This window comes from Carcharodon carcharias, chromosome 11 (assembly GCF_017639515.1).
Source record: "Carcharodon carcharias isolate sCarCar2 chromosome 11, sCarCar2.pri, whole genome shotgun sequence".
Taxonomy (NCBI): domain Eukaryota; kingdom Metazoa; phylum Chordata; class Chondrichthyes; order Lamniformes; family Lamnidae; genus Carcharodon; species Carcharodon carcharias.
The window spans coordinates 3,990,399-4,014,510 of record NC_054477.1 but is presented as its reverse complement, the minus strand read 5'-3'; the positions used below and the strand labels follow the sequence as shown (position 1 = coordinate 4,014,510).

The window sequence follows — 24,112 nt, the reverse complement described above, 5'->3', positions numbered from 1 at the left end:
GGGAGGGGGATATGGGGTGAATATATGGGGGAGGGGATATGGGGTGAATATGTGGGGGAGGGGGATATGGGGTGAATATATGGGGGAGGGGATATGGGGTGAATATGTGGGGGAGGGGGATATGGGGTGAATATATGGGGGAGGGGATATGGGGTGAATATGTGGGGGAGGGGGATATGGGGTGAATATATGGGGGAGGGGATATGGGGCGAATATATGGGGGAGGGGGATATGGGGCGAATATATGGGGGAGGGGGATATGGGGCGAATATATGGGGGAGGGGGATATGGGGCGAATATATGGGGGAGGGGGATATGGGGGTGAATATATGGGGGAGGGGGATATGGGGGCGAATATATGGGGGAGGGGGATATGGGGGTGAATATATGGGGGAGGGGGATATGGGGGCGAATATATGGGGGAGGGGGATATGGGGCGAATAAATGGGGGAGGGGGATATGGGGCGAATATATGGGGGAGGGGATATGGGGGCGAATATATGGGGGAGGGGGATATGGGGCGAATATATGGGGGAGGGGGATATGGGGGCGAATATATGGGGGAGGGGGATATGGGGGCGAATATATGGGGAGGGGGATATGGGGGCGAATATATGGGGGATGGGATATGGGGCGAATATATGGGGGAGGGGGATATGGGGTGAATATTTGGGGGAGGGGATATGGGGGTGAATATATGGGGAGGGGGGATATGGGGCGAATATATGGGGGAGGGGGATATCGGGGCGAATATATGGGGGAGGGGGATATGGGGGCGAATATATGGGGGAGGGGGATATGGGGGTGAATATATGGGGGAGGGGATATGGGGGTGAATATATGGGGGAGGGGGATATGGGGGCGAATATATGGGGGAGGGGGATATGGGGGCGAATATATGGGGGAGGGGATATGGGGGCGAATATATGGGGAGGGGGGATATGGGGCGAATATATGGAGGAGGGGATATGGGGGCGAATATATGGGGAGGAGGGATATGGGGGCGAATATATGGGGAGGGGGGATATGGGGGCGAATATGTGGGGGAGGGGATATGGGGGCGAATATGGGGGAGGGGATATGGGGGCGAATATGGGGGAGGGGGATATGGGGCGAATATGTGGGGGAGGGGGATATGGGGGTGAATATATGGGGAGGGGGGATATGGGGGTGAATATTTGGCGGATATGGGGGCGAATATGTGGGGAGGGGGAGGATATGGGGGCGAATATGTGGGGAGGGGGTATATGGGGGCGAATATGTGGGGGGGCAGGATATGGGAGCGAATATGTGGGGGAGGAGGATATGGGGCGAATATGTGGGGAGGAGGAGGATATGGGGCGAATATGTGGGGAGGGGGAGGATATGGGGGCGAATATGTGGGGGAGGGGGATATGGGGCGAATATGTGGGGGAGGGGGATATGGGGCGAATATGTGGGGGAGGGGGATATGGGGCGAATATATGGGGGAGGGGATATGGGGCGAATATTTGGGGGAGGGGGATATGGGGGCGAATATATGGGGAGGGGGATATGGGGTGAATATTTGGGGGAGGGGATATGGGGGTGAATATATGGGGAGGGGGGATATGGGGCGAATATTTGGGGAGGGGGATATGGGGGTGAATATATAGGGGAGGGGAAATATGGGGGGCGAATATATGGGGGAGGGGGATATGGGGCGAATATATGGGGAGGGGGATATGGGGGCGAATATATGGGGAGGGGGATATGGGGGCGAATATATGGGGGAGGGGTATGGGGGCGAATATATGGGGAGGAGGGATATGGGGCGAATATATGGGGGAGGGGATATAGGGGGTGAATATATAGGGGAGGGGGAAATATGGGGGGCGAATATATGGGGGAGGGGGATATGGGGCGAATATATGGGGGAGGGGGGTATGGGGCCAAAAATGGGGGAGGGGGGATATAGGGGGTGAATATATAGGGGAGAGGGAAATATGGGGGGGGTCGAATATATGGGGGAGAGTGGATATTGGGGGGCAAATATATGGGGAAGGGGGATATGGGGGGCAAATATATGGGGAAGGGGATATGGGGTACAAATATATGGGGAAGGGGATATGGGGTACAAATATATGGGGATGGGGGATATGGGGGTGAATATATGGGGGAGGCGGGGATATGGGGGCAAATATATGGGGTGGGGGGATATATGGGGCGAATATATGGGGGAGGGGGATATGGGGGCGAATATATGGGCGAGGCGGGGATATGGAGGGGCGAATATATGGGGGAGGCGGGATATGGGGGGGCGAATATATGGGGGAGGCAGCATATGGAGGGGCGAATATATCGGGAGGCGGGGTATGGGGGCGAATATATGGGGAGGTGGGTTATAGGGGGCGAATATATAGGGGAGGGGGGATATATGGGGGGAGATATATGGGGGAGGAGGATATGGGGGGAGATATATGGGGAGGGGGGATATGGGGGGAGATATATGGAGGAGGGGGGATGTGGGTATGGGAATATATGGGGAGGGGGGGATGTGGGGATGGGAATATGTGGGGGAGGGGGATGTGGGGAGAATATGTGGGGGAGTGGATATTTGGCAAGGGGCATATAGGGGAGGATGAGTGGAGGAAGGTGGGGAGGATGAGTGGAGGAAGGTGGGGAGGATGAGTGGAGGAAGGTGGGGAGGATGAGTGGAGGAAGGTGGGGAGGATGAGTGGAGGAAGGTGGGGAGGATGAGGGGGAGGAGGAGGGGGAAGGATGAATCAGGCTAAATATAGAAGGACCAGAGGGGAAGTGAAGAAACTTACGAAAAGCAAGGAGCGAGCATGCAAAGAGGCTGGCAGTGACCATAAATGGGAATCCCAAGATCTTCTATAAACATATAAATAATAAGTATTGTAAAAGAAAGAGTAGGGCCAATTAAGGACAAAAAAAGGGACTTGCTTGTGGAGGCTGGAGAAATAGTGGAGGTGTTGAAACGAGTACTTTATATCTGTCTTTATAAAGGAAGAACTTGTTGTCCAGGCTGCGGTGAGAGATGAGGTAACTGGTACACCAGAAGAACTTACAATCGAGAGGAAGGAGGCTTTGGAATGGCTATCTTTACTTAAAATAGGTAAAGTTCCAAGACTGGATGAGATGCATCCAAGGGTACTGAGGGAAGTGAGAGTGGAAATTGCAGAGGCACTAGTGATAATCTTCCAGCCTTCCTTAGACATAGGGGTGGTGCCAGGGGACTGGAGAATTGCGAATGTTACACCCTTGTTCAAAAAGGGGTGCAAGGATAAAGCCAGCAACTATAGACCAGTCAGTTTGACCTCAGTGGTAGGGAAACTTCTGTAAACTATAGTATGGGATAAAATCAATCACTTAGACAAATGCAGGGTATTTAAGGAAAAGAAGCATAGATGCATCAAGGGAAAATCATGTTTAACTAACTTGCTGGAGTTTTTTGAGGAGGTAACAGAAGGTTGATAAGGGCAATGCTGTTGATGTGTATATGGATTTTCAAAAGGTATTTGATATGTTGCCACACAACAGACGTGAACAAAATTCTAGCTCATGGAATAACAGGGTAAGGAAGCACTTGGATAAGAAATTGGCTGAGTGACAGGAAACAGAGTAGTGATAAATGGTTGTTTTTCAGATCGAAGGAAGGGTTGTAGTGGAGTTCCCCAGGGGTCAGTGTTGGGACCCTTGCTCTTTCTGATATATATTAATGACCTAGACTGTGTTGTGCGGGATATGATTTCAAAATTTGCAGATGATATGAAGATTGGAAATGATGTCAGCTGTGATGAGGATAGTCTTGAACTTCAAAAGAACATAGACATGTTGGTGGATTGGGCAGACAAGTGGCAGATGAAGTTCAATGCAGAGAAGTGTGAGGTGATTCATTTTGGCAGGAAAGATATGGTGAGACAGTATAAAATAAAGGGAGAGCCTCTAAAGGAGGTGCAGGAACAGAGGGACCTTAGTGTATATGTACGTAAGTCATTGAAGTTGGCAGGGCATGTTGAGAGAGCAGCTAATAAAGCATATGGTATCTTAGGCTTTATTAATAGGGGCATTGAGTACAAGAACAAGGAGGTCATGTTGAACTTGTATAAGACACTAGTTAGTCCTCATCTGGAGTACTGCGTCCAGTTCTGGATGCCATAATTGAAGGATGTGACTGCATTGGAGAGAGTACAGAGGAGATTCACAAGATGAAGAACTGTATCTAAGAGGAGAGATTGGGACTGGTTTCTTTGGAGAAAAGGCTGAGAAGAGACTTGATAGAGGAATTCAAGATCCTGAAGGGTACGGGCAGGGTAAATAGTGAGGAATTGTTACCACTCAAGAGAACATCAAGAACTAGAGGGCACAGATTCAAAATAATTGGCAAAAGGAGTAAATGTGATGTGAGGAAAAATGTTTTCACCCAGAGGGTGGTTGGAGCCTGGAACAAACTTCCTGAAATGGTGGTGGAGGCAGGTATTCAAAAAGGAATTGGATTGCTACCTGAATAGAGAGAATGTACAGGGTTACAGGGATAAGGCAGGGGAGTGGGAATAGGTGGAATGTTCTTTCAGAGAGCCAGTGCAGACTCCATGGGCCGAATAGTCTCCTTCTGCACTGTTTAGATACATGGAGAATGGCTACTGAACAGTGTCACCAGAGTCAGCTGATGAACTTTTAACAAAAGAATAAAACATTTATTCTGCAAGAAAAGATGAACTATATCACAATACTCCTTCACCCACAACTATACCTTTATAGATATATACAGATTTGTAAGGATGACAGGTTACAAAAGCTATCTTATACTCTAATGTTAGGTGAGGCGGTGGTATTGTCATTGGGCTACTATTCTAGATACCCAGGGTAATGCTCTGGAGACCTGGGTTCCAATCCCATCACGGCAGATGGTGAAATTTGAATTCAATAAAAATCTGGAATTAAAAGTCTGATGGTGACCATGAAACCATTGTCGATTGTTGTAAAAACCCATCTGGGTCACTAATGTCCTTTAGGGAGGGAAATCTGCTGTCCTTACCTGGTCTGGGCTACATGTGACTCCAGACCCACAGCAATGTCATTGGCTCTTAACTGCCCTCTGAACAAGGCATTTAGGGATGGGCAGTAAATGCCGAGCCCACATCCCATAAACAAATAAAACAAAACAATAAGTACATAGTCCATGTAAACCAATAGGTGACCTGTGGTTAGACACACCGCACTCTGAAACCAAGTGACAGATGCCACCCCAGACAGATGCTATGGATCTCACAAGCCGTTCTCACTTTAAATCTGCTTCCTGTAGCTTTCTCTCTTGAAGCTTGGAGTCTTTCTCTACACCTCACTCTTAACTTCACTTAACAGGACCTTTTCCGGGTTACTGCACTTCCTTTGACTAGAAGGTCTTCTTGGGATTTTCTCCCGTTTCTGCCTCTCTTCTTGGCTAAGAGACTTTTCTTTAGCTTGGGGCTTGTTACCTGTCCCTACCCAGGTGTTCTAGCACTGTCTTCCAACTGCTTTCAAACTGCTGTTTTTTGTGTGTGGGTGTGTATGTGGCGGGGGTGGGGGTGTGGTGGGGGAGGGTCTCCCTCTCTGGATCTCTATTGCTAGGCAACAGCTCAGTTTAATTCTCCTCTTGTGTTTGCTTTAACTTCTCTTTAGGAGTGGTAAATCTCATTAAAAATGCAGGTACTCAAACCGCTTTTCACTCGCTGTCTCCACTCAAAGATGAAACTAGGTCCCAGGTTTCATCTTTTAGCCCACAAATAGAAAAAAATACTAAACTTAAAGACATAGCTTATTCCTAACACCCAAATACACATATAATTTACTTAAACGATCTCTACTTCCTATCATATGCTAAACATTCCATACAGATCACAAGACCAATCAAGAGGTGCTTGAAATTGTAAGGATAAAAAGAACTCTTAAGTAGTGAGATCCAGAAAATTTCTATTTCAGCCATTTTATCAGAGCTGGAAAGCTCCAGAGATCTCTGCTACTGGGCAGCAGAAAGAGGGGTCAATCTCATTGTGGCTGGATGATGGATGTCACAGAGTGGTTGCAGACGAGCAAGAGTGGATGTGTGAGGATGGTGTAAGAGTGTGACATACCGTGACAGCAGATGTCCTGGTAGGAGTAGCAGCAGCAGTGAGGATGATGGTGGGACTGTTTCTTGATGTGCTGGTGTGATGAAGGGGTTTCCACTATGGTGGTAGGCTGCTTATTGGCCAGCCCACACTCTGTTTATTTCTGTAGGTCGTTTGCTCTGTAGGTTTCATTAATGAAGCTGCAGAACAAATCCTGTAATGGGTGACTAATTCTGCCCCTGACCTTGGCAAGGTCAACCTTGCTCACTGTCTCACCTGAATAAATTGTCTCAAATTGCACATACCTCAAACAGCAATTAGACACACAGCAAGCTGAGTGCCTCTTGGATCATGCTGTGTAACAGAAAGCTCCCTCTGTGACATACAAACATCTTGCAACCTGTATTGCATGCTGCCTTACCCCTTCCTGTTTCTGTAACCTCCTCCAGTCACACTCTGCAGTCTCCTAATGCATGCCTCGTCCTTCCCTTTTTCACCCACCATTAGTGGCTGTTCCTTTAGCCTCTTGGACCCCACACATTGGTATTCCTGCTTGTGACAGTCATCTGTAGGATTGCGTGTGAAGAACAGGAATGCAGTTTGCCAGTATCAGTCTTTCTCGCTGTCTATTCAGGGTAAGGGTCACTCAATGTGTAACTGTACAGACTAGGACCAGGAAACTATAAAATACTGTATTAAATTTATGGTTTAATTTGCTAAACCATAAAATTTCAATCGTTAAGTGAATTAGTATTAAGAATAATAGAGCAGTTTGAGAGGCATTGATTAAAATTAATAGTTTAAACAAGATAGTCACTAGATTATATAAGAGAGAACAGAGATTTTTTTCTTATGTTATGAATGAGCACCTGAGACCTGTTGCTTGTAATTCCTGTGCCATGTGGGAACTCCAGGACGCTTCATGTGTGCTGGGGGACCATGTATGTAGGAAATGTCTTCAGCTGCTTCAGCTCAGGCTCAGGATTTCTGAGCTTGAGGGGCAGCTGGAATCACTGCAAAGCATCAGGGAGGATCGGAGTTTCCTGGATTGTACATTCCAGGAGGCGGTTACCCCAAAGGCATTGAAAGGTCAGGATAGTAAGTGGGTAATCATAAATGGATGAGTAGGAAGAGACAGGGAGAGCAGGGACCTTCAGGGTGTGTGCCACTCTCAAACAGATCCTCAGCTTTTGGAGACTGCTGGGAGTGACAACACCCTGAAGAAGTACAGTTCAGACCAAGGGACCAATGGACATGGGACTGCAGAGGAGGGAACAGCTAAGTGTAGAAATGCAGTCGTTATAGGAAATTCCATAATTAGGGGAATGGACAGTCATTTTTGTAACTGTCATCGTGAGTCCCATATTATGTGTTAGCTCTGTTAGGAAATAGAGATAGTTTAAATAAATTATATGGTATTTGTATTTTATATTTTTTTTCTATTTGTGGTTTAAAAGATGAAACCTGGGATCCAGTTTCATTTTTAGGGAGACAGCAAGTTTAAAGTGGTTTGTGTACCTGCATTTCTAATGAGTTTTATGACTCCTGAAGTGAAGTTAAAGCAAACAAAAGAGTAGAAATAAACTCTGCTGTTGCCTAGCAACAAGGGTCGAGAGAGGGAGACCCAACTCCCGCTCCACACACACACACACACACAACAGCAGTTTGAGTGCTGTTGGAAGAAGGTGCCAGGACAGGCAGGACATGAAAAGGAGCAGACAGCAGGTTCCAAACTAAAGAAAGTCCCAAAATCCAGGAGAGTGGAACAGGAGAAAGTCCCAAGAAGACCTTTTAGTCAAAGGAAGGACAAGAACCTGAAATAGGTCCTGTTAATTGAAGATAAGAGCCAGGGGCAGAGGAAGGCTCCAGGCTTCAAGTTTAAAGGAAGAAAAGCTGCAGGGAGCAGATTTAAAACGAGAGGCCAAAAAATCCAAAGGGACGGCTGAAGGTCTGTAACTCTTTGCTATGGGCATAAGAAGCAATGTTGTACTGGTGATGGCTGAGTCAGTGAGAGAGAGAGAGCGTGGAAGACAGCTTGAACATACATGATGACTTGGGCAAGGAACATCAGAAGGAGAGTTCGAAACCCTGGAGGTGGACCCTTGCGGAAGGCATCTCAGAGAAAGGTTTGGAAGAAGATTCCAAAGCGAGTTCTTGGAGAGTGGAGATTGGAAACCCTCATGTGAAAGATGGAGTTCAGTGAGACCAATCGGCTCACAGTGTGACAAGCGTCAGGGGGGATTTGATGAGAGATCCATAGCAGCTGTCTGGTGTGGCATCTGTCACTTGGTTTCAGAGTGCGGTGTGTCTGACCACAGGTCACCTATTGGGTATTTACTGTGGACATTAGAGTATGAGTTGCCTATGTACCTTGTGTTGTCCTTACACATCTGTATATATCTGTAAAGGTATAGTTGTGGGTGAAGGTATATTGTAATATTCATCTTTGAGCTTAATAAATGTTTTATTCTTAAAAGTTCAGCGGCTGACTCCTGTGACTCTGTTCAGTAGACATTCTCCATGTATCTAAACAAACAATGAAAGTTAGGATTTATCAAGCTGCGTTCCACCCTGGGATCTGACTTGTCCAGGGGTAACCTCAGCTGGGATTGTAACAACTCCCTGATTTCAGGGGTAAAGAACATCCTGGTGAGGGTGCAGAATATTCTGCAGGGGGAAGGGAATGAGTTAGAATTGATGACTATGAGGGGAGTTAGGATTAGTAAGTTTGCGGATAACACAAAGATTGGCCGGGTGGTTAACAGTGAGGTTGAGTGTCTTAGGCTACAGGAAGATATAGACGGGATGGTCAAATGGGCAGATAAGTGGCAGATGGAATTTAACCCTGAAAAGTGTGAGGTGATACACTTTGGAAGGAGTAATTTGACAAGGAAGTATTCAATGAACGGCATGACACTAGGAAGTTCTGAGGAACAAAGGGACCTTGGTGTGTGTGTCCATAGATCTCTGAAGGCAGAGGGGCATGTTAGTGGGGCGGTGAAAAAGGCATATGGGACACTTGCCTTTATCAGTCGAGGCATAGATTACAAAAGTAGGGAGGTCATGTTGGAGTTGTATAGAACCTTGGTGAGGCCACAGCTGGAGTAGTGTGTGCAGTTCTGATCACCACATTATAGGAAGGATGTGATTGCACTGGAGGGGGTGCAGAGGAGATTCACCAGGATGTTGCCTGGGATAAAACAGATAAGTTATGAAGAGACGTTGGAGAGACTTGGGATGTTTTCGTTGGAGCAGAGAACACTGAGGGGAGACCTAATTGAGGTGAACAAGATTATGAGGGGCATGGACAGGGTGGATAGGGAGCAGCTGTTCCCCTTAATTGAAGGGTCAGTCACAAGGAGACATAAGTTCAAGGTGAGGGGCAGGAGGTTTAGGGGGGATGTGAGGAAAAACTTTTTTACCCAGAGGGTGGTGAGGGTCTGGAATGCGCTGCCTGGGAGGGTGGTGGAGACGGGTTGCCTCACATCCTTTAAAAAGTACCTGGATGAGCACTTGGCACATCATAAATTCAAGGCTATGGGCCAAGTGCTGGTAAATGGGATTAGGTAGGTAGGTCAGGTGTTTCTCACATGTCGGTGCAGACTCGATGGGCCGAAGGGCCTCTTCTGTACTGTGTGATTCTGTGATACAGCACCTATACATTCTGTCCTGGTGAAAAAACCCAAAAAGAAAGGTCAGTCAACTGTGACTGACAAAGGAGTTTAAGGATTGTCTAAGATTAAAAGAAAAGGCTTATAAAGTTGCCAGAAATAGTAGGATTGGGAGGTTTTTAAGAATACAGCAAAGTAAGATCAAGATACAAGTAAAGAAATGGAGAATAGAATATGAATCCAATCTAGCAAAAAACATAAAAAACGGACTGTGAAAGCTTCTGTAAGCATGTAAAAAGTTTAGCTAAGACAAATGTGGTCCATTATAGGCAGAGTCAGGAGAATTCATCATGGACAATAGAGAAAAGACGGAGAAGCTAAATAATTACCTTGTGTCTGTTTTCACTGAGGAAGATACAGGAAATCTCCCAGATTTAGAGATCGAAGGAACTAGGGAGAATGAGGAGTTGAAGGAAATTAGTATAAGTAAGAAGGTTGTGTTGGAAAAATTAATGGGACTGAAAGTTGATAAGTCCCTGAGACCTGATATTCTGCATCCCAGAGTGTTGAAAGAGGTTGTTATAGAGGTAGTGGATGCATTCGTGATCATTTTCCAAAATTCGATAGATTCTGGAATCGTTCCTGAAGATTGGAATATCGTAAATGTCACCCCACTGTTTAAGATCGGAGGGAGAGAGAAAACAGGGAAAATTCTAGAATCTATTATAAGGGATGTGATAAATGGATACTTGGATAATCATGGTCTGAGTTGCGAATGGGAAATTATGTTTGACAAACTTGGAGTTTTTATGAGGATGTTACTAACAGAATTGATAAAGGAGAGTAGATGGACGTGGTATTCCTGGATTTTCAGAAGGCTTTTGATAAAGTCTCCCGCAGAAAGTTGATTAGCAAAATAAAAGCACATGGGATAGAAGGTAATATACTGGCATGGATTAAGGAATGGCGAACAGGCAGAAAACAGAGAATAGGAATAAACGGTCATTCTCGCGTTGGCAGGCTGTGGCTCGTGGGGTACCACAAGGATCAGTGCTTGGGCCCCACCAGCTGTTCACAATATATATCAATGATTTAGATGTGGGGACCAGATGTAATATTTCCAAGTTTACGGATGAAACAAAGCTAGACAGGAATGTGTGTTGTGAAGAAGATATAAAGGAGCATTTTGACAGACTTAGTGAGTGGGCAAGAACACGGCAGATGGAATATAATGGAAGTGAATGTACCATAACCTAATTTGCAGATTACACAAAAATAGGTGAGAAGGCAAGTGGTGAGGATGACAGAAGGAGTTTCCAGAGGGATATAGACAGGTTAGGTGAGTGGGCAAAAACTTGGCAGATGGAATATAATGTGGGAAAATGTGAGGTTATGCACTTTGGTAGGAAGAACAGAGGAGCTGAATATTATTTAAATGGAGAAAGACTGCAGAAAGCTACAGCACAGAGGGATTTGGGAGTCCTTGTGCATGAATCACAAAAAGCTAACATACAGGTTCAGCAGCTCTTGAATGATATCATTGGTTTGGTCGAGTGGGTGGCGAAGTGGCAAATGGAAATCAATCCAGAAAAGTGAGAGGTAGTGCATTTGGGAAGGGCAAACGAAGCAAGGGATTACTCAATAAATGAGAAGTTATTGAGAGGGGTTGAGGAAGTGAGAGACCTTGGAGTGCATGTTCACAGGTCCTTGAAGGTGGCAGGACAGAAACATAGACATCGAACACTGGAGCAGGCGTAGGTCATTTGGCTGTTCGAGCCTGCTCCACATTCAATATGATCATGGCTGATCCTCTGTCTCAACACCATACTCCCGCTCTCTCCCCAAACCCCTTGATACCTTTAGAGTCCAGAAATTTATTTCCTTCTTAAATATATTCAGTGACTTGGCCTCCACAGCCTCTAGAGAATTCCACAGGCTCACCACCCTCTGAGTGAAGAAGTTTCTCCTCATCTCTGTCCTAAATGTATCCTGAGACTGTGACCCCTTGTTCTAAACCCCCAGCCAGAGGAAACATCATCACTGCATCCAGTCTATCCATCCCTGCCACATTTCAATGAGATCCCCTCTCATTCTTCTAAACTGCAGTGAATACAGGCCCAGTCGGCCCGATCTCTCCTCATACGACAATCCTACCATCCCAGGAATCAGTCTGGTGAACCTTTGCTGAACTCCCTCTCTGGCAAGTATATTTTTCTTTCTTGGATAAGGAGACCAAAACAGCACACAATACTCCAGGTGTGGTCTCACCAAGGCCCAGTACAGCTGCAGTAAGACATCCTTGCTCCTGTACTTAAGTCCTCTTGCAATGAAGGCCAACATACTGTTTGCCTTCTTAACTGCTTGCTGCACCTGTATGCTTGCTTTCAGTTAAAAACAAAGTACTGCGGATGCTGGAAACCTGAAACAAAAAGAGAAAATGCTGGAAAAACTCAGCAGGTCTGACAGTGTTTGTGGAGAGAGAAACAGAGTTAATGTTTCGAGTTCATATGACTCTGAAGAAGGGTCATACGGACTTGAAATGTTAATTCTGTTTCTCTGTTGACAGATGCTGTGAGACCTGCTGAGTTTTTCCAGCATTTTCTGCTTTTGCTTGCTTTCAGTAATTGTTGTACAAGGTCACCCAGATCCCTTTGTACATCAACATTTCTCAATCTATCTGCCATTCTGTTTGTCCTACCAAAGTGAATAACTTCACGTTATACTGCATCTGCCATGTGTTGCTCACTCACTTAACCTGTCTAAATCACCTTGAAGCCCCCCAACACCCTTCTCATTGCTCACATTCCCACAAAGTTCTGTGTCGTCAGAAAACTTGGAAATATTACATTTGCTTCCCTCATCAAGATCATTGATATATATTGTGAATAGCCTGGGCTCAAGCACTGATTCTTGTGGCATCCGACTGATCACCATTCTGAAAAAGACCCATTTGTTCCTACTCTCTGTTTCCTGTCTGATAACCAATCCTCGATTTTACACACTAACATCTTATGTGGGACTTTATCAAAAGCTTTCTGAAAATCCAAATACACCATATCTACTGTTTCTCCCTTATCTATTCTGCTAGTTATGTCCTCAAAAAACTCCAGTAGGTTTGTCAAACATGATTTTCCTTTCATAAATCCATGTTAACTTTATCTAATCATTTGGATATTTTCTGAGTGTCCTGTTATCGCAGACTTTAACATAAAAACTAGGAGCAGGAGTAGGCCGTTCGGCCCCTCGAGCCTGCTCCGCCATTCATTAGGATCATGGCTGACCATCCGACTCAATAGCCTGCTCCCGCTTTCTCCCCTTATCCTTTGATCCCTTTCGCCCCAAGAGCTATATCTAACTCCTTCTTGAAAACATACAATGTTTTGGCCTCAACTACTTTCTCTGGTAGTGAATTCAACAGGCTCACCACTCTCTGGGTGAAGAAATTTCTCCTCATCTCAGTCCTAAATGGTCTACCCCACATCCTCAGACTGTGACCTCTGGTTCTGGACTCCCCCACCATTGGGAACATCCTTCCTGTTTCTACCCTGTCTAGTCCTGTTAGAATTTTATAGATTTCTATGAGATCCTCCCTCATTCTTCTGAACACCAGTGAATATAATCCTAACTGACTCAATCTTCTCTCATATGTCAGTCCCACCATCCCAGGAATCAGTCTGGTAAACCTTCGCTGCACTCCCTCTATAGCAAGAACATCCTTCTTCAGATAAGGAGACCAAAACTGCGCACAATATTCCAGGTGTAGTCTCACCAAGGCCCTGTATAATTGCAACAAGACATCCCTGCTCCTGTACTCAAATCCTTACTATGAAGGCCAACATACCATTTGCCTTCTTTACTGCCTGCTGTACTTGCATGCTTACCTTCTGCGACTGGTGTACAACGACACCCAAGTCTCATTGCACATTCCCCTCTCTCAATTTATCGCCATTCAGATAATAAACTGTCCCCCTGTTTTGCTACCAAAGTGGTTAACCTCACATTTATCCACATTATACTGCATCTGCCAGCATTTGCCCACTCACTCAGCTTGTCCAAATCACACTGAAGCATCTCTGCATCTTCCTCACAGCTCACCCTCCCACCCAGCTTTGTGTCATCTGCAAATTTGGAGATATTACATTTAGTTCCCTCATCTAAATCATTAATATATATTGTGAATAGCTGGGGTCCCAGCACCGATCCCTGCGGTACTCTACTAGTCACTGCCTGCCATTCGGAAAAAGACCTGTTTATTCCTACTCTTTGTTTCCTGTCTGCCAACCAGTTTTCTATCCATCTCAATACACTACCCCCAATCTCATGCGCTTTAATTTTACAAGCTAATCTCTTATGTGGGACTTTGTCAAATGCCTTCTGGAAGTCCAAATAAACCACATCCACTGGCTTCCCCTCATTAACTCTACTAGTTACATCCTCAAAAAATTCCAGTAGATTTGTCAAGCATGATTTCCCTTTCATAAATCCTTGCTGACTCTGTCCGATTCTGCCACTGTTTTCCAAGCGCTCGGTTATTAAATCTTTTATAATGGACTCTAGAATTTTCCCCACTACCGATGTCAGGCTGACTGGTCTATAGTTCCCTGTTTTCTCTCTGCCTCCCTTTTTAAATAGTGGAGTTACATTAGCTACCCTCCAATCTGTAGGAATTGTTCCAAAGTCTGTAGAACCTCGGAAAATGACCACCAATGCATCCACTATTATAGGGCCACTTCCTTAAGTACTCTGGGATGTAGATTATCTGGCCCTGGGGATTTATCGGCCTTTAATCCCATCAATTTCTCCAACACCATTTCCTACTAGTACTGATTTCTTTCAGTTCCTCCCTCTCACTAATCCCTGTGTTACCCAACATTTTTGGTATGTTATTAGTGTTCTCCTTTGTGAAGACAGAACCAAAGTATGTTTTTAGTTGGTCAGCCATTTCTATGTTCCCCATTATAAATTCCCCTGTTTCTGACTGGAAGGGACCTACATTTGTCTTCACCAATCTTTTTCTCTTCACACACATATAGAAACTTTTACAGTCAGATTTTATGTTCCCTGCAAGCTTGTTTTTTCTGGCCAATTTATATGCCTCTTCCTTGGATCTAATACTATCTCTAATTTCCCTTGTAAGCCATGGTTTGGCCACCTTTCCTGTTTTACTTTTGCACAGACATGAATAAACAATTGTTGCAGTTCACCCATACACTCTTTGAATGTTTGCCATTGCCTATCCACCGTCATCCCTTTAAGTAATGTTTCCCAACCTATCATAGCCAACTCATGCCTCATACCATTGTAGTTTCCTTTATTAAGATTCCAGACCCTAGTCTCAGAATCAACTACGTCCCTCTCCATCTTGATGAAGAATTCTATATTATGGTCATTCATCCCTAAGGGACCTCGTACAACTAGATTGCCAATTATTCCTTTCTCATTACACAATACCAGTCTAGGATGGCCTGTTCTGTAGTTGGTTCCTCAACATATTGGTCCAGAAAACCATCCTGTATACACTGTAGGAATTCCTTCTCTACGGTATTGTTACTAATTTGATTTGCCCAATCTATAAGCAGATTAAAGTCACCCATAATTACAGATGTTCCTTTATTGCATGTGTCTCTAATTTCCTGTTTAATGCCATTCTCAACATCACCAATACAGTTTGGGGGTCTAAATACAGCACTCGCTAACGTTTTTTGCCCCTCAGTATTTCTCAGCTCTATCCCTACAGATTCCACATTGTCGGAGTAAATATCTTTCCTCACTATTGCGTTAATTTCCTCTTTAACCAGCAATGCAACTCCACCGCCTTTTCCTTTTTGTCTGTCCTTCCTAAATACTGAATACCCCTGGATGTTCAGTTCCCATCCCTGGTCACCCTGCAGCCTTGTCTCCGTAATCCCGACTATATCATACCTGTTTACGTCTATTTGCGCGGTTAATTCATCTACTTTATTGTGAATGCTCCTTGTGTTAAGGCACAAAGCCTTAATTAAGGTTTGTCTCTTTAACATTACTTGTCCTGTTCCCACTATTTATCACTGAGGCTCTGTTTGATTCTTGCCCTTGATTTCTCTGTCTATCACTTATCTTATTCCTCTTTCTGTCCTTTGTTCTTGTCCTTGATTCCCCTTCCTCTGATTCCTTGCATAGGTTCCCATCCCCCTGCCTTTTTAGTTTAAACTCTCCCCAACCAGTCTAGTAAATATTCCCTCCAGAACATCAGTCCCAGTCCTGCCCAGGTGTAACCTGTCCAGTTTGCACTGGTCCCACCTTCCCCAGAACCAGTCCCAATGTCCCAGGAATCTGAAACCCTCCCCCTCACACCATCTCTTCAGCCACATATTTATCCGATATATCCTGCTATTTCTACTCTGACTGCCTGTGGCACTGGTCATAATCCTGAGATCACTACCTTTGAGGTCCTACTTTTTAAACTTATTTCCTAACTCCCTGTATTCTGCTTTTAGGACCTCATCCCTTTTTTTAACCTTTGTTGTTTGTACCAATGTATACCACAACCACTGGCTGTTCACCGTCCCCCTTCAAAGTGTCCTGTATCCACTCTAAGACATCCTTGACCCTAGCAACAGGGAGGCAACCTACCATCCTGGAGTCTCACTTGCGGCCACAGAAACGCCTATCTATTCCCCTCACAGTTCAATCCCCGATAACTATTGCATTCCCACACTTTTTACTCCTCCCTGTGCAGCAGAGCCAACCACGGTGCAACAAATTTGGCTGTTGCTGCTTTCCCCTGAGAGGCCATTCCCCTCAACAATATCCAAAGCGGTATATCTGTTTTACAGAGGAATAGCCTTCACTGCCTGCCTAGTCCTTTTGCTCTGCCTGGTGGTCACCCATTCCCTTCCTGCCTGTGGACTCTTAGCCTGCGGTGTGACCAGCTCCCTGTACGTGCTATCCATGATACTCTCCGCTTCACGGATCCTCCACAATGTCCCCAGCCGCCGCTCCAGCACCGAAACCCAGGCTTCCAGGAGCTGCAGCTGGAGACACTTTCAGCACACATGCTGGTCCACTGGAAATGTTCCATCTTCGCACATAGAGCAGGAGGAGCACAACACAGCTTTGAGCTCTCCTGCCATGACTTACCCCTTTAAATTAAATTAAACCTTTTGGAAGATATTTAATATCAAATAACATCAATTACTCTCAGGCCCATCTTCCTTGCTCCTTGTTGTTACAGAATATAGCCCTTACAAACGATGAACCACAAAATAAGACCTTAACAACTATAAGCGATAAAAGTAGTGAATACTTACCCAACCGTACTCATGGTATTCAAAGGATCACCTCGTTCCCTCCTCACCAAACTCCCTCTGTCACCAAACTCCAACTAAAGCACTCTACTGCAGCCCAGAGCAGCATTCCAGTGCAGACAAAGTCAGCATTGTAAGATGGCCTGTTTTTATACTCTCTGAATCTAGCCTCTGAAAACCTGTTTAAGCCAGTTATCTAATTAACTAGTTATAGCTGCAAGCAGAGCCTGTATAAACCCTGTTTTGAAACTAGCCTAAAACTTACCTTCTTCCAACTCAAATAGCAACTTTTAGCTAATTAATAAATTAAGGAAAGACTAGACTTTAGATAGAAATTAATCCTTAAATTCCCTCAATCACCAAACTCCAACTTAAGCACTCTACTGCAGCCCAAGGCAGCACTCCAGTGCAGACTCTATAATAGACTCTTGCTTTTTCCTCACTGAAGTTAGGCTAACCTGTCTGTAATTCATTGTTTTCTCCGTTCCTCCTTTTTTAAATAATGGGGTTACATTTGCCACCCTCCAATCAGCCGGGACTGTTCCAGAATCTATAGAATTTTGGATGATAACAACCAACACATCCACTATTTCCATGGCCACCTCCTTTAATACCCTGGGTTGTAGATTATCAGGCCCTGGGGATTTATTGGCTTTTGGTGCCATTAAGTTCTCTAGCACTATTGTTTTCATAATACTAATTTCCTTCAATTCCTCCTTCACACTAGATCCTTGGTTCCCTAGTATTTCTGGGAAGTTATTTGTTTCTTCCTCAGTAAAGACGGAACTAAAGCAGTTGTTTAACTGCTCCATCATTTCCTTGTTTTCTATTATAAATTCTCCCATTTCAGACTGTAAGGGACCTACATTTGTCTTCACTAATCTTTTTCTTTTTACATACTTATAGAAGCTTTTATAGTCCACCTTTATACTCGTTGCAAGTTTACTCTGATACTCTATTTTTCCCCTCTTAATCAATCTCTTGGTCCTCCTTTGCTGAATTCTAAACTGTTCCCAATCCTCAGGCTTGCTACTTTTTCGAGCAACTTTATATGACTTCTCTTTGGATCTAATACTATCCTTAATTTCTTTTGTTAACCCTGGTTGGGCTGCTTTTCCTGTTGTGTTTTTGCGCCAGAAAGGAATGTATAACTGTTGTAATGCATACATTCGTTCCTTAAATATTAGTCATTATCTATCCAATGTCATACCTTTTAATGAATTCCCCAATCTGTCCTAGCCAACTCACACCTCATTCTAAAGGATGAAGTAGTCCAATCTGAAACCAGAGTCCTAAATCTTAACAAAGGAAACAACAAAGGTCTTTTTTTAAATTCACTCATGGGATGTGGGCTTTGCTGGCTGAGCCAGCATTTATTTCCAACCCTTCTCAAGGGCAACCAGAGATGGGCAATAAATGCTGGCCCAGCCAGTGAAGCCCACATCCCATGAATGAATTTAAAAAACCATCGTAGTTTCCTTTGTTAAGATTTAGGACCCTCGTTTCAAATCAGATGAAAACAGAAAATGCTGGAAAAACTAAGCGGGTCCAACAGCATCTTTGGAGAGAAAGACGGAGTTAACATTTCAAGTCCGTGTGACTCTTCTTCAGTCATACGGATTCGAAACATTAACTCTGTCTTTCTCTCCACAGATGCTGTTAGACCTGCTGAGTTTTTCCAGCATTTTCTGTTTTTGTTTCAGATTTCCAGCATCCACAGTATTTTGCTTTTATTTCAGATCTGACTAATTTTCACTTTCCATCCTAATGAAAAATTCTCTCATGTTATGGTCACTGTTCCCTAAAGGACTCTGCACAACAAGATTATTAATTAAACCCTTCTCATTGCACAGAACCAAATCTAGGATAGTCTGTTCCCCAATTGTTTCCTCAATACACTGATCTAAAAAACCATCTCATACACACTCCAGGAGTTCATGCACCACAGTATTATTGCTAATTTGGTTTGCCCAGTCTCTATGTAGATTAACATCACCCATGATTACTGTAGCACCCTTGTTACAAGCATCTCCAATTTTCCTATTTAATTCTGTCCCCTACCTTACCACTGGTGTTTGGAGGCCTATAGACAACTCACACTAAGCCCCTAGTTGCTTCTTAGCTCCACCCAGACTGATTCTACATCTAGATTTTCTGAGCCGATACCCTCTCTCACTATTGCACTGATTTCATCCTTAACTAACAACACAACGCCACCTCCTTTTCCTTTTTGTCTGTCCATCCTAATGAGTACCCTTGGATCTTCAGTTCCCAGCCTTGGTCAATCTGCAGCCACGTCTCCTAAATCACAATCATATCGTACCCATTCACATCTATTTGCGCTATTAATTCATTTACCTTATTGCGAATGCTCCGTGCTTTCTGATGCAGTGTCTTCAGACATGTATTTTTAACATTTTTACACATTTTTTTTGTACTCTGGCCCTACTTGCTGCCAGCCTTTGTTTCCTCTGCTGTCCACTTTTACTTTCTACGTTTCTGTCTTTCATTCCTATCTCTGTTTCCTCTCTCGTGTCTCTCCTTTCAGGTTCCCATCCGCCTGCCAATCTAGTTTAACCCTCCCCCACAGTATCAGCAAATACCCCTGCGAGGATATTGGTCCCGGTCCTGCTGGGGTGCAACCCGTCCAGCTTGCACAGTTCCCATCTTCCCCAGAACCAGTCCCAATGCCTCAGGAATCTAAATCCCTCCTCCCTACACCATCTCTCCAGCCACACATTCATCTAGTCTATTCTCCTATTCCTGATCTCGCTAGCACGTGGCACTGGGAGTAATTCTGAGGTTGCTACCTTTGAGGTCCTGCTTTTTAATTTATTTCCTAGTTTCCTATATTCTGTTTTCAGGACCTCATCCCTCTTTTTACCGATAGGGACCACAGCCTCTGGCTGTTCTCCCTCCTGCTTCAGAATGTCCTGCAGCCACTCCGTGACAATCTTTATCCTGGCACCAGGGAGACAGCATCCCATCCTGGTGTCACGTCTATGGCTGCAGAAACATCTGACTGTTCCCCTTGCGAGAGAATTCCTGATCGCTATTGTTCTCCCACTCTTTTACTCCTCTCTGTGTAGCTAAGTCACTCATAGTGCCACGGACTTAGTTTCTCATAGGAATGCATTAAGAGCTAAGTCCCCCAACAGCATCCAGAATGGAACTGTTGGAGAGGGAGATGGACTCAGGGGGCTCCTGAACTGCCTGCCTAGTGGTTTTTTTCTGTCTGGCAGTCAGCTATTCCCTTTTTGTCTGTGCACTCTTTCTCTGCAGCATGACCACCTCACTGTACGTGCTATCCACGAAGATCTCGTCCTTGTGGATGCTCCACAGTGACTCCAGGCTCAGCTCCAGCTCCGAAACACGGAATTCGAGCAGCTGCAGTTGGAGACCTTCCTGCGCACATGGTTGCTCTGGACACTGGAAGTGCCCCTGACTTCCCACATTGCACAGGAGGAGCATTCCACTTGGCCGAGCTGCCCTGCCATGACTTACCCTTAAATTACTCCCTTTACTTTTACTTCCTCTAATTTAGAGGATATTAAGGACAGAAGAAATACTCACCAGTTCCTACTTACCAAGGCTGCCACTCTTTTTACTGAGGAAAGGTCGAATATGAAAGGGTCACTTCCTTCCCTCTTCATCGAAATCCCTCTCTGACCAAACCCCAAAGCAGCACTCCAGTGCAGACAGGTGGTCAAGAAAGCAGGTGGAATGTTTTCCTTTATTGGGCGAGGTATTGATTACAAAAGCAGGGATGTAATGATGGAACTGTATAAAACGCTGGTTAGGCTACAACTGGAATTTTGTGTACAGTTCTGGTTTCCACATTACAGGAAGAATATAATTGCTCTGGAGAGAGTGCAGAGGAGGTTTACATGAATGTTGCCAGGGCTTGAGAATTGCAGCAATGAGGAGAGATTGGATAGGCTGGGGTTGCTTTCCTTAGAACAGAGGAGGCTAAGGGGTGACCTAACTGAGGTGTACAAAATTATTAGGGGCCTAGATAGGGCAGACAGGAAAGATTTGTTTCCCCGGCTGAGGGGTCAGTTACCAGGGGACATAGATTTAAGGTGATTGGTAGAAGGATTAGGGGGGACATGAGGAAAAACTTTTTCACCCAGAGGGTGGTGGGCATCTGGAATTCGCTGTCTAAGTTGGTGGTTCGGCTGAACCACTCAACTCATTTAAAAGGTACTTAGATCTGAAGCGCTGGAACCTGCAAGGCTACAGACCAGGTGCTGGAAACTGGGATTAAAATGAGCGGCTAGTTTATTATTTCTCTTTTTGGCTGGCGCAGACACGATGGGCTGAATGGCCTCTTTCTGCACTGTAACTTTTCTGTGGTTCTACAAGTGATAGATGGAATTTGACTCAGAAGTGTGAGGTGATGTATTTTGACAGAAAGAGTAGGGGCAATATAGACTTAATGGGACAGATTATACAGGGATAGGGGGACCTGGGGGGTTCATGTTTTTTTTCTTTGTTCTTTCATAGGATGTGGGCATCATTAGCAAGGCCGACATTTGTTGTCCATCCTTAATTGCCCTTGGACTGAGTGGCTTGTTAGACCATTTTGGAGGGCAGTTAAGAGTCAACCACATTGCTGTGGGTCTAGAGTTACATATAGGCCAGACCGGGTAAGGACAGCAGATTTCCTTCCCCAAAGGATATTAGTGAACCAGATAGACTTTTTATGACAATCGGCAATGGTTTCATGGTCACCATTGCTGAAACTAGCTTTTAATTCCAGATTTTATTAATTGAATTTAAATTCCACCAGCTGCCATGGTGGGATTTGAACCCTTGTCTCCAGAACATTATCCTGGGCCTCTGGGTTACTAGCCCAGTGACATTACCATAGTGCCCCCAAATAGATCTTTGAAGGTGGTAGCACATATTCTGAGAGTGGTTCACGAAGCCAAGCATATTTGATCTTAGGCTTCATAAATAAAAGCATTGAGTACAAAAGGAGAGTTTTGCTGAAGCTTTATAAAACTCTGGTGAGGTCACAGTTAAGATCGTGTGAAATTTCGAGTCCAGTTCTGATCACCACATGAGGGTCCTTGGGAGGGTGCAGAGGAGATTTACCAGGATGGTTCCAGGGATGGGGGATCTTAGTTACGAGGTTAGGTGGGAGAAGCTGGGGTTGTTCTCCATGGAGCAAAGGAGATTGAGGGAAGATTTGATAGAGGTGTACAGGATTAAACTAAATAGTCAGTGGGTGGGGGCAGGGGAGGAGGGGGAAAAAGAGTTCTCATGTAAGGGGAGATTTGGAAAGTTAAAGAGAAAGGACAAGGCAATAGTGCAGGGTAGCAATATGGATAATGATAACCAGAGTGTGACAGAAGGGACAGAGCATTCAGACAAAAGACTGCACCAGCAAATATGGTCAATAGGGAAAAATGGCTTTAAACTAATGGGAGGGGGTTAGGTTTGGTAAAGGGAGATTTAGAAATCCAAAGAGAAAAGTTGAGGCAGTAGAGAAGTACATTGATGTTGGTAAAGACAAGCTGAGTGGGACAGGTAGCAACAGGAGTTTCGTGCATCAGAGCGTTAAGGTCCATGCATGGAATAGCATTAAAAAATAAAATTGAAGTCACTTGATCTGAATGTGTGGAGCATCCGCAATAAGATAGCTGAAGCAGTGGTACAAATAGAGGTAAATGATTTAGATCTAATCACCATAACAGTCACATTCACCAGCAGCTCTCTTCCATCCGAAGTCCGCAGGCATGGTCACCACCGACAAGGTGCCTGTCTATGAATCCTCTCTCACTTAGGCCATAACAGTCCTGATGGCATAGAATCCCCAGATACTCCTGTCTCCAATGCCTTTAAATAGTCTAGTGAACTCTTTCTGCCTTCAATGTTCTATCCTTTCCAATTGTACAGCACAGTGGTAACAACATGACCAAAGTTGGAAAATAAATATTCCAGGGTACACAACATTTTTAAAAGACAGACATAATGGAAAAGGAGGAGGAATAGCCCTGATAATGAAGGATGGCATAAGGACATGAGTGAAGAAAGATCTTGGCTCAGAAGATCATGAATTAGAATCAGTATGGCTGGAGACTGGGAAAAGTAAGGTTCAGAAAATGCCTGTGGGAATAGGTTATAGACACCCTAACAATAGTTATAGCATTAGACAGAGCATTAAATAATAAATTATCGGAACTTGTAACAAAGGCAATGTAATAGTTATGGGGAACTTTAATCTTCATATAGACTGGACCAATCAAATTGGCAGAGGTGTTTTTGAAGATGAGTTTGTAGAATATTTTTGTGACAATTTTCTGTGATGGAAAGGAAACTGATGGACAAGATTTCACTTTTTAAAACGTGTGTTGTAACAAGCCAACTAAAATTGGCATAATTCAAACATTCATTAACAGGTGAAGGAAATTTCAAATAAAAAAAGGTTAATTTCACTTTACTGCTTCACATAGCTACAAGCACTCGCATTACTTCCTATACCAACCTGGGACCACGTGCAACCTCACAGTCTTTCCAATTTAGCCTCCATTTTATAGGATTTCTCAAATCTTTCTATCTAAGCGTTTCAACCCTTGAGTCGCATTTACCAGCATCTGTATTCCATCTGAAGTCCATGGACACGGTTGCCACTGAGAAGGTGCATGTCTATGAATCTTCTCATTCGGGTCACAGCAGCCCTGATGGCACAGAATTCCCAGAGACTCCTGACTGCTAGCCCTTTAAATGGTCTGGTGAGCTCTGGCACTGCTTCCGCAGCAATATTGGGCCTTGTCCAATCCGCAATCCCTTATTCTTTATGTCTTCTGTGTTCTGTCCTTTCCACACGGAGTAACACAGTCTCTGCTTTATTCTCAAATCTGTTTCAATACCAGGATCTGTTTGAAAACTACCAAACAGAAATTGTTTCTTTGAGAGAGAGAACCTTGCTTTGTTCCCTCTTTGTATCAATTCGCAGGGTTCTGAATTGTCTGTCACAGACAGGTTGGAAAAAAAAACCACTGCAATTAGCTTTCTGTGTACCCTTTGCTTCTTAGCTGTTCATTCCCATGGTAACCTCAGGTCACATGGGCATATCTTGGCATCTAACGATGTCATAATCAGAAAACTAATTAACCCTTATTCAAAAAATCATCCC

At 44.5% G+C, this 24,112-nt stretch overlaps 1 protein-coding gene across 2 annotated transcripts in view; it reads left to right on the top strand.

Annotated features, from left to right (window-relative positions):
• LOC121284117 (arfaptin-2-like) overlaps window positions 1-24,112 on the top strand; it is a 72,716-nt gene that overhangs the window by 610 nt on the left and 47,994 nt on the right. Inside the window, exon 2 of one of the 2 annotated variants that reach the window (XM_041199246.1) lies at window positions 2,989-3,097. The exons of the other annotated variant lie outside the window; for it this stretch is intronic. The gene's annotated coding sequence lies outside the window, so the exon portion shown is untranslated. The remainder of the gene's footprint in view (window positions 1-2,988; window positions 3,098-24,112) is intronic. 2 annotated transcript variants of the gene reach the window in all.